Below are 16,174 nucleotides of genomic sequence, written 5' to 3' on the forward strand. Positions count from 1 at the left end.
TTCAACGGTAACCGTTTGAATCATAGGGTCTTGGCTGATGTGTATGCTATCTTACGCATATATCTCAAAGACCTGCCATTGCCTTCAACCGATCCTCATCTAGTTGTCTGTGGTCCTTGATGAGTTTTCTGTTTTGTGTTCGGGTTTTTCTGTTTTTGTGTAAATGATGTTTTCATGTTTTGCTGTTGTGTTTGTGCTTGTGGGACTCAACGCTTTGTTGAGTTTCACTTTTAAGTAATGTTGATCTCTCTCTCTCTCTCTCTCTCTCTCTCTCTCTCTCTCTATATATATATATATATATATATATATATATATCTTTTGTAGTGTTTTTCTTTACATTTTCCATATTTTCTTAACTTAATTTGGTTTGCCACACATTTGGCAATGTCTTAACGAGCATTCATAAGGTCAAACCATCATTAATGACAATATTCAAGAATGGTGGGAAAGTTATGCGTTTGGTGAGCATCACTCTTCTTCAATATATATGCGTTTGGGGAGAATGCTTTGGTATTTGGTAGCTCCATTGATGGCCTGCATGGTCTTATCGGATCTTTAGCATTGATTGCTCTTAATGAAATTAACTTTGCATTTCGAAAATAAATAAAAGATTTCAACTCATATCTTGGTGGACTTCCAAGATCATGTTCTTTGTGTATATGTCATTGCCTAAACCCCTCCTTCCCTTTCCCTCTCTTACACACATTATTATTTCATAAAATAACCTTGATATCGGCCAAATTTAGCACGTTCACACAAATACATGCTAATTCATCAAAAGTTTTTGCCTATCCAAAACGTCAATTATCCACTTTTTTTATTGTTTTACCCTTCACAAGTGTTTTGTGTAGACTCGTAGAAAAATGTTGTGACCCAAAGTAGGTTCACACTTTTATGAGGAATATCAACACATGCCTGAAGGTCTTTAGTGCATATCTCACCCATGAGATATTAGTGAGAGGGGATCGAATGAAACGTTGTCCTGCTTGAAGTAAGCTACAACAAAGGAGAGTGGGATTAACGATTATGAATATTGGGTGACATTGCTAATGTCACCCAACATCCAACATTTTATACGATCCTCTCTCATTTACAATTTGTTTCAGCATACTTGAGGAGATTTGCATTTATTAGTTTTGGATGTTCGCATTTAATAAGAGATTAGCAGAATAATTAAATCATTCTGAATTCACTCAATCATTTATAGGAGGTTAACAACTATTAAATGCATAGTTGAAAATATAGCCATCTATTAGCGTCACACGTAATTGCATTTAACAGGTAGTTAGCAAATTTATAGAATTGTTCCGAATTCACTCACTCGTTTATAAGAGGTTAGCAATTAATAAATGCATACCTGAGGAGATGCACATCTATTAGTCTCAGATGTGAAGTTATATGTGCACTAACACTTAGACAGAGACATTCTATTCAAACTTTTGCAGTTGCTTATGGTTTTGTTGTGTGGTGGGTTTGCAGTTCTTATCCTCAGTCCAATTAACGACATTGATTTTTTCAATCCCTATTATTCCTCTTACTAGTATTCTGACATGACATTCTTACATCTTTTGTCACTCTAACTATACATCGTCGATAAGTTGTTGGCTAGTAAGCAAATCGTCTACATTTTTTAAATGGAGTGTATTTGAATGAAATATGAATCATAATTTTTTTGCATAGCTTCTTCCTCAATGATGCCCTTTGGCCCAAGTTAGTTGGTTCAAAGATTGTGAGAAAATAGCTTAGATGTTTGCCAAAAAGATGTCGGTTGGAATGAAGAGTTCAACAAAAAATCTGGCTGCTCAATCTAATGTATCTGAAAGATAGGTTATTGTCATGTTATTTTCTTGTTTTCATATTTAATGTTCTTCATGAGTGAACATTTAAACAAATGAGTATTGCAAACACATTTTTCATTTGCTAGTTATGCTTCATATTTTGTTAAATATTGCTAAATGATTAGTTGATCAATCATATGTTGATATTCATATGGAATTGATTGAGTTGATTGAAAGGCCAGCTATGCCGTGGCCGCAAACATGAGTGTCTGATCCACTGCACAATAAATATAGCTATTCCAAATAAATGCCAAGAGTTCTATGATTAAGCACTCAAAAATTGACTACTATAAGGGAAGCTTCCAAGGAGGAGAGAGATAGTAACTTAGTTAAAGCTTCCAAAGTACATTTGAATGTTAAGGCCTCAATGAAAATGAACCTTAAGGATCGTCTCTAGATGACAGAAAGTGCAAACACAAGTTGTACTTCTAAGCTGTTGGAGAATATAGAGCACTCACATGAGAAGTCTAGTGTGCTACTTAGCTTGAGAAAACATTGGTTGGTGTCTCTGCTTAACAAGAGAAAACTTCAAAGACTTTGTACTATAAAAAAACTTCAGCTTCTATGCTTGAGAAAACATTGGTTGTTTGAAGTGTGCTGGTGCAGTGATAGGCACAATCTCGAGCTCCGATTGTAAGCAATCAAGCTACTGCATCTATAAAGAAACTGTGTCAAGTCTAGCTAAGAGTTTCGCAAAGCAATTGTTGTGCTTGCACTCATTTGCCATTTGAGATGAGACGATCATGAGCTAAGATGCTCAGTGAGTCATCTGAAGCAATGCACAATTTTTTTCCTGTGCGACGATCAGCTGATGCACTCCGGATGTTGCAGTAGTATATCAGATTGCAGTAATTAGATGTTAATGCTGATTGAAGATCCAATCATCGAGATCAATTCTTCGGCTTATCATTTTAACACTAGCATAACTTTAATAGTGAGAACTTGGAGGTGAATGAAGGTGAGGTGATAAAGTGTAAATCCTTTGCTAGTCTATGAGTGAGACTAGAAAAAGTCGATCCTCAAATTGAGGCCAAATCAAAATTTTATTTCTCAAAAACTACTCAAATTCTATAATGATTCTTATTTCAAAAGACCTGGTATTTATACCTTTGACTTTAGCTTTGGCGCCATGCTTTGGGTGGCCCAAGCTTCAAAACCCGCTGCTGATGACCTTACTTCCTCTGCTGAAACCATACTGGCTGGATCCTACTTGGTGCTGATCACCCTACTCGGCTGGCTGAATACTTCTATTGTTCTAAATGCCCTTGTTGTACTGAATACCTCGCTGATCTGAATGCCCCTGTTGTACCAAATATCCATGCTATACCAAATGCTCCTGTTGTACCAAATACTCTTGCTGATCTGAACTTAGTGGCGACCTCTTGGACGTGCACTTCGGTTGGATTCACCTATCTTTTCACTTAGGTTCGCATCACAAGTGCACAAAAGGTTAGAAGAATTTAAAAAAAACTCTAGTTTATTGAGAGGAAAAAGAAACATTGATACATCTGTTCTACTAGACTGCTATCCAATATTGGTATCAAAATCTAAGTGTGAATCAAAAAATTTGAGTGAATGCCATGAGCTTTGGACAATTTTTAAAAGTTAAGTCATGGAGGATCTCTCATCCTCTTGTAGATGTCATTACACATCTCTAGAATTTGGTCACTAACACCTTTTAATTCCTTGGATTTGAGTTCATTTTGACTATGCAGGACATTGCATGCATAACAAGATTAAAGTGTCATGAAAAGCCTATTAATGCATTGAGGTTTGATACTTTTCAACACCTTTGTCGAATTACTAACGATGCATTTGAGGGTGATATGTTTAAACTAGCATAGTTGAGGGAGAGATATTGATGCAGGGTAGGACCCGATTGGGTCCATCGTGCCACCCGATCCGCCACAAAGGGCAGATGAAGGACCCCGCGCGTATGACTCACTTGCAGGGACGGAGCCACGACGCAGGGAGGTACCCCTGCGCACTTACGTCAGGCGTGGTGGAGTTCGCACGCCTCAGAACCAGCTGCAGATAGAGGCTGATCTGGATCGTGGGTCGGATCCAAATCTGGACCCACGACCCAGGTCCAATAAAGAGCCTTTAAAAGGCTCTGCCTAGGGTTGCGTGGAGGCAGAGAAGATTGAAAACTCCAGCTGTCTTTTGCCTTCTTGCAGTTTTTTCCTATTTTCTTTTCTGCCTACTGTTTTCCTTTACATTCTTTACTGCTTATTGAATTTCCCATTGATTATTGAGACATTTGTTGAGTTTAATAAAGAAGTTCAGCCACACCGATTCACGGTGGGCCATTGTTTCACTCCTCCTCCAACGCGGCTGCATTAAAGTGGTATCAGAGCACAGGCGTTCCACCTTCATCAGCGGTATGGCTCTTGAGGCGGGAACCGATCCGGTACAAGGCGAAGTGCGTGAGGGGGCGAGCAGCGAAGATCCAATGTTGTGTGTCATGGAGGTGTTGACAAAAATACAGGAGAATATGTTGCGTATGAGTCGGGATGTCGCCGGCCTATCAAAAATGGTGGATGGGATGGACAATCGTTTGACGGCACTCGAGTCACGCAAGGGGTCGTGCGCAGTACCAGAGGCAGGCTTCACTGATGGCGCGTCTGCAAAAACTGAGCCCCCAGGGTGCCGAGTCATCTCAGCCGACATCCCGACAACAAGGACCGGCCTTCCCAGCAGCTCCAGCATCCATGCATGGCCCATGCATCTCTCAGCAGCATCAGGGGATCTCGGCGAACAGCGATTCCCTGGTAAGAGTACCCCATTCCCGACAACGTGTAACTGCGCCTGTATCGCAGGTGGACCCGAGCCTGCAGGGCCCCAGCGGTACGCTGGGTCCACCTGCAGGCCAGGGTTCGTGGCCAGGCGTAACGACGATTGCACAGAAGGTCAGCCCGAGCCTGCAGGGCCCCAGCGTTGCGCTGGGTCCACCTGCAGGCCCAGGATCGTGGCAGGGTTTCGCTCGGACTGTGTCGCAGAGTGAGTTGAGTCGGCAAAGGCCCAGCGTCACGCTGGACCCTGCTGCCGGCCCGGTTATATCAGCCCGGCTTGGGAGGGACTTACCTCTCGGCCCCGACCCCACACGGGGAGGCTCTATAGTCGCATCCCTACGAGCTGGAGTTGGCGAACCCTTGTTGATGGGGCCAGATCCAAGAGGAGCCAATCCAGTTGTTGATGCAACCGGACCCAGGCCTGTTTCACTGGGACCAACCATTGGGTCTCAGGGAACGGGTTTGGGTCTAGACACCCTCTACCCAGCCTACCTAGTTGGTCCCGGTTCGCGGGCAGCCCCAAACCAGAACCAACCCATCAATTCCGACCCTCAAAATATGCCCCAGGCCGACCATAACCCATATCGGACCCGGACGGAGCTCCAGTTTGGATTTGAGCCGGGTCAAAACAAGACTCATCATCTTATGGATCGGGGATCGAGTTCGAACCAAGCTTATTATCCCCACAACGCGAACCTCGATCCAGCCCATCCCTATCTGGGTCCGACGAGTAGTGTAGGAATGGGCCCGATCCACATCCCATCGGACGAGTCAACCCATCCATATACCCACCAAGCCCCATATCCATACCCATACCCAAACCCAAACCCACATGTTTACCCGACCCTGACCCAGAACCCAACACAACATCCGGCCCAACACCATACTCCTAACCCACAACCATATTATACCAATTCTACGCGCCAGGAACCAGAACCTCACCAAAACCCTTCCCCCTACATTGGACTTCCCATCATTCCAGTACCACAATACCGGCCGCAGATGGTGCCCGCCCACGGGCAAACCAGACCGAGGCCATGTCAGCAGGAACCGGCGCGCCCTGACCACCGACCCCCCATCGGGAGAGTTCGACAGCACCAGCATCCCGGTGAGCAATACCGCCCTACGGACAATGAAGCAGCATGGGACGACGACATTTTCTGGAACGAGCATCCTGCAGGAATGGTGAAGCCGCGACAACAGAGAGCACCAGACCACTCCTCCTCCACTTATGGCATGAAACTGGATCTTTCGGAGTTTGCGGGGCGATTCGACGCGGAGCAGTTTTTCGACTGGTCTTATGCAGTGTAGTTCTTCTTCGATTATCACACAGTCGCTGAACATCGTCGTGTCTCGCTAGCGTCTACGCGATTGAGAGGTCTAGCACAAACATGGTGGGTGGAGCTACAACGATCGAGGGAGCGGCAGGGATTAGAGCGCGTACAGTCGTGGGAGGAAATGCAAAGACTGATGCAGTCAAAGTTCGTGCCTTCAGATCACGCCGAGCGAGCCTACAAGGAATACCTAACCCTGCGCCAAGGTTCCCAAACTGTAGCAGAGTATACCGCGGAGTTCCATCGTCTTTCCCTACGTGTGCAGATCGAGGAAACAGCTCATCAGCAGGTCACGAGGTACATTTCGGGTCTCTGTCCTGTTATCTCTGACGATTTTAGTAGTGTCACAGTGGAGACATTAGATCAAGCCAGCAGTTACGCCATGAACATCGAGGACAAGCTGAAGCGGAGGCAAGAATATAGGACGACCCGTAGTGAGACCACCAGCCGACCCAAGCCGAGTTTCCCAACCAGGGGAGCAAGCTCCCCTAGTGATTCAAAACCTAGAACAAACCTTAGCAAACCTGACCAGTCAGGCCCAGCTTTCCACACCCGGTCCAAAGCCAAACCTAGTGAGTCGACCCTTCGTTGTTTTAGGTGTCAAGAATTAGGACATGTCGCGTCCAAGTGTCCGACCGTGAGCAGGAACACCCATCTTGTTGAAGGAATTGTCGAGTCCGCAAGTGAGAGTGATAGTGATGACAATTCTTTAGTTGAGGTTGAGGATGAGAGGGGAGTTATAGAGTTCGACCGCAACGTTGAAAGTTTGTTGTCCATCCGTCATGTGTTGACCACACCCCGAGAATCGGCCCCATCGAAATGGCTAAGGAATAACATTTTTAGGACCCGGTGCAACTGTGAGGGGCACGCTTGTGATGTCATCATTGATACCGGAGCATGTGAGAACATGATGTCTGAGAGTGTGGTGTCTACCTTGAAACTCAACACCGAAAAGTTGTCCCAACCCTATAAGATGGTCTGGTTCAAGAAAGGAAATGAGGTTCCCATCACTCAGCGATGCCTAGTCCGGTTTTCCATGGGGGAACACTACCACGATGAGGTGTGGTGTGATGTAGCCCCTATGCACGCGTGTCACATTCTCTTGGGACGTCCCTGGCAGTTCGATCGCCAGACAACTCACGATGGCCGCAAGAATACATATTCTTTTGTCTTTAATGGCCATAGGATAGTCCTTCTACCTATCAAGGAGACTGGTTTCCCCACTGTAGACAAACCTGAGCGAGTTCCCCGAATCGCAGGCCTCTCGTACCGGCTCTTCCTGGACCATTGTCAGGAAGATAGCTATTGTTATGCCCTAGTGGCAAAGCCAGTGATGAGTTCGTCCGTGTCCATTCCCGCGGACGTTGCCCCTCTTCTAGAGGAGTTCCGCGACATTATGCCGGATGAACTACCTGATGGATTACCTTCGACAAGGGTAGTTCAGCATGCCATTGACTTTGTGCCAGGGTCGAGTCTACCCAACCTTCCCGCATATCGCATGAACCCCACTAAGCATACTGAGTTATTAAGACAGGTTCAGCAATTGTTGCAAAAGGGTTTCATTCGCGAGAGTGTTAGTCCTTGTGCCGTTCCCGCCTTACTTACTCCTAAGAAAGATGGGTCCATGCGCATGTGTGTCGATAGTCGTGCGATCAATCGCATCACAGTCAAATATTGTTTTCCCATTCCTCGTTTGGATGATATGTTTGATATGTTATTTGGTGCCTCCATTTTCTCTAAAATAGATCTAAAAAGCGGGTATCACCAGATTCGTATACGCGAAGAGGACGAGTGGAAAACGACATTCAAGACGCATGATGGATTGTACGAGTGGTTAGTCATGCCGTTTGGGTTATCTAATGCCCCAAGTACCTTTATGAACATGATGACCCAGGTCTTGCGTCCGTGTATTGGGAAGTTTGTTGTTGTCTACTTTGACGACATTTTGATCTATAGTTCCTCATTGTCCGAGCATTTGAGTCACCTGCGTCAAGTCTTAGATATTTTGAGAAAGGAAAAATTGTATGCCAATGCCAAGAAGTGTGAGTTTATGACGTCCAGTGTCGTGTTCTTAGGGTTTATTGTGTCATCTGATGGCGTCAAGGCCGACCCCGCAAAAGTCCGCGCGATTGTCGATTGGCCTACCCCAAAGACTATAGGAGAGGTCCGTAGTTTCCACGGGTTAGCCACTTTTTACCGACGTTTCGTGAGAAATTTTAGTACCCTTATGGCCCCCATCACGGAGTGCCTAAAAGGTACTAGTTTTCATTGGACGCCCGCGGCTAGCAAAGCCTTTACGACCATCAAAGACAAAATGACCAGTGCTTCTGTCTTAGCTCTTCCAGATTTTAGTGCAGTCTTTGAGGTTGAATGTGATGCCTCTAAAGTGGGGATTGGCACCGTCTTGAGTCAGAATCGTAGGCCCGTTGCCTTCTTTAGTGAGAAGCTGACTCAGGCCAGGTGCCAATACTCCACTTACGATGTTGAGTTCTATGCCATTGTACAAGTTCTTCGTTATTGGAGACATTATCTTATTTATAAGGAATTTGTCTTGTACACGGACCATGAGGCTTTGAAGTATCTGAACAGTCAAAAGAAGTTGAGTGCTCGTCATGCCAAGTGAGTCAGCTTCTTGCAAGAGTACACCTTTTTGCTTCGGCATCAATCTGGTACCCTGAACAAGGTGGCTGACGCTCTTAGTAGGAAGAACAACCTTCTGATGACTATGTCAGTGCAGGTCATTGGTTTTGAACAATGCAAAGAGTTATACCCTACGGACTCTGATTTTCACAAAGTCTGAGAAGGGTGCACCTCTTCAGATCACACCCTCGACCCCCGTTTTTGTATTCATAATGGTTACCTCTTCCGTGGTAACCAATTATGTGTGCCCAATTTCTCCCTTAGACTTCAGTTGATTTCTGAATTACATGAAGGAGGGTTAGCAGGGCATTTCGAGCATGATAAGACGTTCGCTCTCTTAGATGAACGATACTTTTGTCCCAAAATGCACAAAGATTTTGTCAAGTTCATCCAAGGTTGTCATGTGTGTCAAGTGTCCAAGGGTCATCGTCAGAACAGTGGTCTGTATACCCCGTTACCCATTCCTGAACGGCCGTGGAAGCATGTATCCATGGATTTTATCGTGGGCCTTCCCCGCACACCACGTCGTTTTGATTCAATTTTAGTAGTTGTTGACCGGTTCTCCAAAATGGCTATCCTTGTTCCGTGCAAGCGCACCACTGATGCCTCGTTAGTCGCCTCATATTATTTCAAGGACGTTGCCCGTTTCCACGGTCTACCTCACACAATCACTTCCGATCGTGACACGCGTTTTATGAGCCACTTTTGGAAATCGTTATGGGCCCTGTTGAAAACTAAGCTTCAGTTCAGTAGTGCGTATCACCCCCAGACTGATGGCCAAACCGAAGTTGTGAACCGCACCTTAGGAAATTTGTTACGGAGCCTAGTGGGCGAAAATGTCAAAACTTGGTATCTCGTATTGCCCCAAGCCGAGTTTGCCTATAACAACTCCATTAACCGTTCTACTGGTAAATCTCTGTTCCAGGTAGTGTATGTTCGGTCTCCCACCCATGTCGTTGACCTAGCCCCTGTGTCAGATCTCTCAGCTCCAGCTTCGGATGCCTTTGATGCCGTTGAATATATGTGTGACGTTCATAGACAAGTCCGGGCCAAACTTGTTGAAAGCTACGAGACCTACAAAGCTTTCGTAGATCAGGATCGTCGTGATGTCCATTTCGAGGTCGGTCAACTTGTCTGGGTGTATCTGCGTCTAGAGCGTTTTCCTGTAGGCACCTATAGCAAATTAAGTCCTAAGAAGTATGGCCCTTTTAGGATCCTTCAGCTATTGGGTTCGAATGCTTACCTCCTTGAGCTGCCCGATGATTGGCATATTTCCCCTATTTTCAACGTGGCTGATCTATATGCTTACTGTGGCAACAACAAGTCGACAGAGCCGACTTCTTCCCAACCAGGGGAGAATGATGCAGGGCAGGACCCGATTGGGTCCATCGTGCCACCCGATCCACCACAAAGGGCAGATGAAGGACCCCGCACGTATGACTCACTTGCAGGGACGGAGCCACGACGCAGGGAGGTACCCCTACGCACTTACGTCAGGCATGGTGGAGTTCGCACTCCCCAGAACCAGCTGCAGATAGAGGTTGATCCGGATCGTGGGTCGGATCCAAATCTGGACCCACGACCTGGGTCCAGTAAACAACCTTTAAAAGGCTCTGCCTAGGGTTGCGTGGAGGCAGAGAAGATTGAAAACTCCAACCGTCTTTTGCCTTCTTACAGTTTTTTCCTATTTTCTTTTCTGCCTACTATTTTCCTTTACATTCTTTACTGCTTATTGAATTTCCCATTGATTATTGAGACATTTGTTGAGTTTAATAAAGAAGTTCAGCCACACCGATTCACGGTGGGCCATTGTTTCACTCCTCCTCCAACGCGGCTGCATCAGATATAATGTTCGAAGAGGTGTAAAAATTTGTGCAGATGCAATGAGAAAACCAACAACTGATGGTAGTGTAACTGAAGAAATGGTGTTCAGGGCATTCCTACTCTAACTTTGGAAAATTGTATGTTTATTGATAGGAGTGGGAAGATGATTAATATATTGTATATCAGATTTTTGGTTAATCTAAATGTGGTTTGTGACTATGTTTAGGGGGTAGTTGGGTTTGCATACTCCCAATTTAAGACTAAAGACAAAAAAAAATTTATTGAGTTACTAGTGGTGTTGTAGGTATGATAAGTGAATATAAATGGGTTTCAGTTTTGTTTATGGTCTTTAAACTTTTATTGATATTCTATGAGTAAGTGGTAACCTATATTAGCAACTCATTTAATTAACATGTTTGGATATGATGAGACTATGCAAACATGATGAAATGTATAGGTTTTCACACATGAAAATGCAGGTAATGTCACTTGAGGAGGACGAGGTGGTGGTGGAGGATGAAGGTACATTCTGTTGTAAGAAAGATAAGCGACAAACATTCTATAGACATGATATTATACGAGAAGGGATATGGGACATTGCTTTGGTCTTATGTGATCTTACTTAGGGTTAAGTGAGTATATATGTAGTGTAGGGAACTATTTAGTGTAAGTTTATGACCATATATTATGTATCCTAAGTGTTGAAATTATATTTTGTTGGTCATATGTAGGACGTGCAGAGATGAGAAAGATAAAAACCAGGATGTGGTTTGTCTTGCAATTGACCACACCGAGAAGGACATATGGATACACAATATGAATGAAGTTGCACAATAAAGACAAGTTATGTGGTTCAATAGTTGGGAAAGGGTCCGCTAGTACCCAAACCCCCTCTTTTGCAAGTCAGACATGTTGCTACAATATAAAAAATCAATCAAAGGATTTTTCCATTGCTTTTAAGAAACAACTAAAAAATTGAAGTCATGGTGGAGATGAGATCTAATACATTAAACGAATTAGGTTTGTGTCGATATACAAAAAAGCTATTAAACAACAGTTCGCCATCTGTTCCAAAGAGATAATAGAGAGTTAAATGGTAATGCATATTATTCACTTTGTAAAGCTATTCAAAATATGGTTTTGTTCAAATGAAATTTGGATTGAACATGTTACATTACAAAACTTTGGTGCAATAAATCCTTAATGAAAGATCCTCCTCACTTTGCTGATTTTTTCTTGTGCATATAATAGTCACTTTATGGTTATCACTTCTCGCATATTTTATTTCGTACTTATTTATGATTGTAATTTTTTAAAAATTCACGACAATGTTTCACATTATTAAACCTTTAACTGCATCATTAAGTGTGTTGTTAACCATTGAAAAGCTTTATGGTTTTTTATTTATTTTGTTTGTAACCATTCAAAGAATTTACATGTTTCTGCTTTTATGATTTTCAACTCCTTTTTTATTATAGGAGAAGTTGATGAAGGAGAACCTATGCAAACAAATACATAAAATAATATTATAGATCAAGTTGCATGTTGCATAACTGCTTATATACCTTAACATATCATGGACCCAACTTTTCAACTATCACTCTTGAGTTATCTTCTTCTTACATTACAAATGCACAATAATCCATATCTTCTAAATCTCTCATTGTTTCAGAGTCTCCCTCATCTTGAACTACATAGTCATTGTTCTTTTCTTCTATCTTCAAAATCACAACTACCATTAGGTGGTTGTTTATATGCCCAAACTATATTATTTAGCATAGTGTTTAACTTATTGTTAGGGATGGCAGTGGACTGGAGGGAAATGGGGCCTCACCCTACCTCGTCCTGTTTGGACCTGGGATGGAGGACATGAAATGGGGATGGAGGCGAGGATAGAGGTTAAAATCAAAACCCGTGTGGGGATGGACTTACGTGTTCCCCCGTCCCACCTCGCCCTGTCCTTGATCCCAGTTAGTAAAAACAATTAAAATACCCTTCAATAGTTCAACCTCCTTCTTTAAGGATGAAAGTGGAACGAGGAAAAATGGGGCCCTGCCTCATCCCGTTTGGACTGGGGATGGAGGCAGGGATGGAGGGCAGAATTTTGAGATGGGGTGGGGGTAAAGACCTTGTCTCATGCATCCACACCGGCCTACTGTCATCATTATTGATCTTTTTGTTGTAGACTATCACTATGCATGTGTTTTCATCATAGTGAATAATCACATAAAGAATACTAATAGATCAGATCAAGAATTTAGTTTATGGTATAAACAAGTATACCTCATGCTTTGTGTATCTACAACTGAATCACAGTTTGTACTATAAATGTTCTCCATGCTTTACACAAGATTGCACTTAACATCTATGTCAAAATGTAAAGACAATTGTGCATTTTCCTCTTTTCTGAGAGGATTATTTACAATATTGATTGATTGTGAAATATGCACATTGTGGGCATTTCTCAGCTCTACATCACTAAAATCTTGAGAAACATGCATATTCTTCATATCCATGTTGTTTACAAGACTAACTTTCTGAAAAAGCTTAACATTCACATGGCATTCTTCATTGTTTGGGATAATTCTATATTTTGTAGGCAAATATCATGATCATTTGAAATACTAGCTAATTTGTGCATATTTTATGCTCCTTCGATCACATTGTGTTCATGATCCACTTTTTGAACATCAATTTCAAAACTAGCAATATTTTTTTGTAGGGGTGACCTTCATTGTCTTGACAACTCATTTGTCATGACTAAGACAATTAAGTAAGCATCCCTACTACAACACATGGATTATACATTATCATCATCTAAAATGAGTGTCAATCTTTTTTTACTTTCTATATCTTCGAAATAACTATACTGAAAGTCAATCTGCTCTTCGGGTACCCAGTTTTGCAAAACATCACCATTGCAAATTCATTAAACTTACTATTTTTTAGTATCATTATAGACCTTTATTTTAGCGTATTCTCAAAATAGTAGTGTATTTTAACCCTTTCAGAGTTCATCATCAATTACCTACACTACCACACAAACACCTCACACACTCTGGCACTTGAAATCTTGATTAAACCCCTTCATCTAAATGATTTATGATTTATTGCATTCATTCAACACAAGAAAAAAAAAACAAAAAACATGTCGTAGAGGTCTTCAACTAAATACAAATAATCAAAAGAATCAACAAATAAAGAAATGCAACATAATATATAATCTGGTTTTACACTAAAATTTTGGGGGCAAAGTAATGGCCAGAGGGTCACCATAGGAAAAAGTAATGGTCGCTAGGGTTATTACAAGAGAGGTAAAATTTAGCTTAATGTTTTGTGCATCCAAAGTTCTCACACTGCCACTTTGCTTGGTGGGTCGGTTTGAGATATTTAAGTTGAAGGATGCCGCAATTTCAATACCTAATAAATAAATAAAAAAAGGCCGGACTTGGGTGGCTCAATCAAGTCTTCAAAGATTTAATGAAGTGGGTATAATATATCACAAGTGTACACCCACCCGAGTCGACTCCATAAGTAGCCCTTTAGAGCCTTCATAACATGACAACAAGAGTGGTAGCAAGTTTGGGGAGAAGGTATTAACCCCTTCGTCTCAAGTTCGACTCACACTGGATTTGTGGGTGCCTTTTACTAGTGGGCTCTGTAAGGGCTTGAGTGTCGGTGACCCCACCGAAAGATTATTTCCTCTAAAAACAAAAAATTAATTATGAAGCAGGCAACCAAATCTATATTTAGCTCATCTAGGTCCAAAGTCTTCAAAATTAGCATGTCCTTGTGACTAGAGCTGGTAAACGAACTGAGCAGCTTGTGATTAAGCTTGGTTCGACTCATCACAAACTTGTTCATGATTGATTGTTTGTATAATTGGCGAGCTAAGCCACGAGCAACTCATTTAGCTTAATCAAGTTGAGCGAGAACACAAGGTGTTCAGCTCGACTCGAGAGATCTTGTATCAATAAAAAATATATATTTTTATATAATATATAAAAAAGACAAACATATATATATATATATATATATATATATATATATATATATATATATATATATATATATATATATAAAGAAAAGGATGAATAAAAGTTATATACATAAAATATGAACTATTAAGTGTAATACATATATTGTATGTATAAATAACATTAGATGTTTTTACATGAGCCAGCTACGCTCGGCTAAACACGAACATGAGCCGAGCCACAGGAGCAATCTACTGGTAAACGAGTCGAGCCTGAGCTTGCCATGCTTTGTTCGTTACCTATGTTTGATGGCTTGTCCAAGGTTGGACGAAATGAACAAAAAGAATGAAACAGAGCATTGGTTCTGTTCGTTCTGTAACAACTGTTCTAAGTCCAACGTTTGTTTGAACCATAGTCAAATGCTATGTTCCAATTGTCTGTTGTTTGATGACGATGTACCCCCATGTCAGATTGCTCGGTTTGGTTCTCTGCGTGCATGTGTCGTTTTTCTGGCAAGCGCGTCACTGGCGGTGGGCATCAACTACGGGCAGGTGGCGAACAACCTCTCGTTGCCGAACCGAGTGATGGGGCTGCTCCAATCCATCAACATTACGAAGGTGAAGCTCTACTACTCTGACCCGAGAGTCCTCTGTTCCTTCCACGGCACCGGCGTCGAGTTCGTCGTCGCAATCCCGAATGAGTGTGTCGGAAAGATGGCGGATCCGGCAATGGCCCTCGCCTGGGTCAAGGAGAACATCCAGCAGTATGTTTCGAAGAGCCAGATCGGTTACATAACCATCGAGAACGAGGTGCTCACCGAAAATGACTTGTCGCTGGCCGGGTGCCTCATTCCAGCAATACAGAACGTTTACGTCGCTCTGCAAACCCTAGGGTTGAGGGATAAGGTGGAGGTGACGACGGCGCACTCGCTCGTCGCCCTGGAATCATCCTACCTGTCGTCGAGCGGCCGATTCCAACGAGATCTCGCCGGACCGGTTCGGTCTCTGCTAGGGTTCCACGGGCGGACCGGATCGCCATTCCTCATCAACGCCTACTTGTTCTTCGCCTACATGTCGGACCCGAAGCACATCTCTCTCGACTATGTCCTTTTTCGGGAAAACGCCAGAATCTTGGACCCCGACACCGGGCTTCACTACGATAACATGTTGTTTGCCCAAATTGACGTCGTGTACGCTGCACTAGAGGCGGAGGGGAAGGGGAATCTGAGGGTAAAGGTGTCGAAGACAGGGTGGCCGTCGAAGGGGGACCCGCAGGAGACCGGCGCTTCACTGGAGAACGCCCGGATGTACAATGGGAACCTGATGAGGATCGTGGCGGAGCAAAGGGGGACGCTGAAGCGGCCGGACGTGGGGCTGGAGGTGTATGTGTTTGCCTTGTTCAACGAGAACCTGAAGCCCGGACCAAAGTCAAAGAAGAACTACGGGTTCTTCAAGTTCGACGGGACGCCAGCGTATGTCATCGGGTTTGACTCGGCTAGGCTTGGCCCACCGTCAGGCGATGGAAGAGGAGGCGTAGATGGCGAAGGAGAACTCAGGATCCGATAGGAACCAAGAGCTAGCGGGTGCGCCCGTCGAGAAATTTTCGTTCTTTTCGTTCCTGTTATTTTTGTAACAGGGGGAGGGTGGAACCAAAATAACATACTTATAAGAACGCAGTGGACGCGTGGAACATTGTCCGCCGCATCCAAAGTTTGTCAAAAATTGCCTTTCTTAGCATAATTTTCGTCTGAATCACGCTGAGAACAGCAC

General features: G+C 43.3%; 1 pseudogene; it reads left to right on the forward strand.

Annotated features, from left to right (window-relative positions):
* Window positions 1-14,824: 14,824 nt before the first annotated feature.
* On the forward strand, window positions 14,825-15,970 carry LOC149820623 (glucan endo-1,3-beta-glucosidase 11 pseudogene; annotated as a pseudogene).
* The last annotated feature ends 204 nt before the right edge of the window (window positions 15,971-16,174 follow it).

Source organism: Nuphar pumila, chromosome 12, assembly GCF_984573655.1.
Source record: "Nuphar pumila chromosome 12, dmNupPumi1.hap1.1, whole genome shotgun sequence".
Lineage (NCBI taxonomy): Eukaryota > Viridiplantae > Streptophyta > Magnoliopsida > Nymphaeales > Nymphaeaceae > Nuphar > Nuphar pumila.